The 2,901-nt window shown below is 41.4% G+C and overlaps 1 pseudogene; it reads left to right on the forward strand.

The window, feature by feature from the left end:
* The first annotated feature begins 2,448 nt into the window (after positions 1 to 2,448).
* On the forward strand, positions 2,449 to 2,621 carry LOC145280500 (U2 spliceosomal RNA; annotated as a pseudogene).
* The last annotated feature ends 280 nt before the right edge of the window (positions 2,622 to 2,901 follow it).

Genomic DNA, 2,901 nt, shown 5'->3' on the forward strand with positions numbered 1-2,901 from the left:
GGCATGTTGGAGCATCAGGAAATGCAAAGAATCATTTAAGTTTCTAGAAAGGCATTTTGCCAAAATGAACCCTTCTGCTGCATCATGTTTCGCTTATATTATTTGGCTGAAGTTCGGAAGTGTGAACATTTTTATTTCTATCGAATTATGTGGTATAATTTTGTTAGGAATTCATCACTTATTTATTATTAGGAAATATATTCAAGATGATTTCCCCGTTTAAGTCTATTTTGCCTGTTAGTTCTTCCACTAATTTATTTGAGCCATTATATACATGCATAAATGCATATATATATATATATATATATATATATATATATATATATATATATATATATATATATATATATGTATATGTGTGTATATGTATGTACGAATGTATGTATTTATGTATGTATGTATGTACTTATGCATGTCAGTCATGTCATGTGTCAGTCATGTCATATGCTACTGGTACCGTGTAACCTAGAACTACCTGCCTCATTGTCGGGTCAGCAGCGACTAAACTGGTTCCCTCATCAGACTTGTTTGGGGAGGATGGTGACTAGTCTCCCTGAAGGATTAAAAACAAGAACTTCAAAATGGCGAATGAACCCTTTTTCGGGGGCAACGGCCAACTAGCATCGTGTGTGTTTGTGTGTATGTACGTGTGTGTTGGGATGGAGAAGGCTCCCGTAAGCCGTGGTGAAGGCAATCTTTCTAGGAGAAGTATATCTCTGATTTAAAAAACCATAAAGCGGGAGACCAGTACCCGCATTAAGCTGGTCTGCAGTTTAACTTGTTGCTAGCTATCTTGCAGTTGCTTGTTGCTGGATTTTGAACCGAGAGAGACTTAGCTGTCGTACAAAGCTAAGACTCCTTCAAGCATTTGTCTATTAAAATGGTCCTGTGGCGATTGACGTCATTTTTATGCTCATGGACTTTAAGTGTCTGACGAAGTGGCACTCGTCTGACAAGACGTTGCAATCATCAAGTATGCATGTATGTATGTATATTCTTATCTCAACATTCGTATGTCCTATTTTTTATTATCTTATTAATAACATTTTTTGTAAATAATATCATTTTGCAGACAGGTTTTTAGTAGCGTGCAAGCGACTCTATAAGTCACTCCGTCGGTCAGTCGGTCGGTCTGTCCGTAACAATTTTGTGCTTGCCCTTTTTGGTTAAGATCAAAGGTCTGTTGTTAATACATGCTGCTCTTAGATTTTAAAGTTTTTCTCGGCCTTTAGGCCAGGATCAAAGTGTAGCATCTGTTCCGGCAGATACTGCACTTAAGATAATTTGTACCAGTCAATGGAGGGGAAACCCTCTATACTGGGAACCGCCTGGGTAATACCTAGGAGGTCCACCCTCCCAGGCCTTGCCACCGGGCTTTCCGGTGGGGCAAGTTTATTGCTTGCTGCCTGAAGCGCCCCGACCGGGGAATGCCGACGGGGTTACTCAGGCAATTTTTAAAATTGCAGGAGTGCCCCTCCTTTAGGGGAGCCTGCGGGGTTCCCACTTTCCGGCCTTGTGCCACATAATGCTGATGTGGGCAGCATTTAAATAAAAACCCTCTATACTGGGACAATTATTATTTTTGGTAACCAGAGTGCCCCCTTTTTGCCTACTTTTAGGGGAGCTGGTTTTAACCTCACATTAAAAACGGCCTTGTGCCTAATTTGATCAGTGGGGGAGCAAATAAACACCATCTGTTCCGGCAGATACTGCAAGCTATGACTAGCTAGGACCAGCTATGACTAGCAAAGACCAGATGTGGGGGCAACCTTACATGTCTGACCTTTAACCAGCTCCCATTTCCCACCTCTCGGGAGCTGGTCCCCCTTTTCCCCTTCCCCCTCCCTTCACTCCTCACATTAAAAATCGGCCTTGTGCCTAATTTGCTCGGTGGGGGAGCAAATAAATACCATCTGTTCCGGCAGATACTGCAAGCAAAGACCAGATGTGGGGGAAACCCCACATACCTGACCTTTAACCAGCTCCCATTTCCCACCTCTCGGGAGCTGGTCCCCTTTTTCCCTTCCCCCTCCCTTCACTCCTCACATTAAAAATTGGCCTTGTGCCTAATTCGCTCGGTGGGGGAGCAAATAAATACCATCTGTTCCGGCAGATATTGCAAGCAAAGACCATATGTGCGGAGAGCCTTTCATATGAGACCTTGGTCAATGTAGGGGAAACCTTTCATACCAATTGTCACTATATAGTTCCCATTTCCCACCCATCGGGAGCATGTCCTCTTTTCCCTCCACTGCCTCTCTCTCCACATTAGAAAATGTCCTTGTGCCTAATTTGCTCAGTGGGGAAGCAAATAAATGAAACCCCTTCATACCAATTGTCACTATCCAGCTCCCCTACTTCCCAGGGAGTAGGCCCCCATTTCCTCTTCACTCCTCACATTAAAAATCGGCCTTGTGCCTAATTTGCTGTGTGGGGGAGCAAATAAATACACTTGTCTTGGCCTTTTGGCCAAGATCAAAGTGTAGTATCTGTTATGGCATTAAAAATCGGTCTGGTGCCTTATTTGCTCGCTGGAGGAGCAAATAAATAAATACTCTTTTCTTGACCTTTTGGCCAAGATCAAAGTGTAGTATCTATTCTTACTACATATTGTACTTATGTTTGTAACTTTGTGATATAAAGTGGGGGGTTTCTGTATTAATTTAATGTAAAATGATCACCCACTTTACAACCAGTCAGTCTCAAAGCCATTCAAGTCATTATCCAGATCATTCAACTTGTTTTTGAAGGATTCCAGTTATTTTTTAAGCATTCAAGTCATTCTTAAGGTCATTCAATTCATCCTTAAGTTCATTAAAGTCATTCTAAGTCATTTACTTTTTATTTATTTGTCATTTGAGCCTATTTTTCGGTCATTTTAGTTTATCTTTAAGAATTTTA

The sequence above is a fragment of the Euprymna scolopes genome, chromosome 7 (assembly GCF_053919585.1).
Source record: "Euprymna scolopes isolate OS-2025 chromosome 7, ASM5391958v1, whole genome shotgun sequence".
NCBI classification, from domain to species: Eukaryota; Metazoa; Mollusca; class Cephalopoda; order Sepiida; family Sepiolidae; genus Euprymna; species Euprymna scolopes.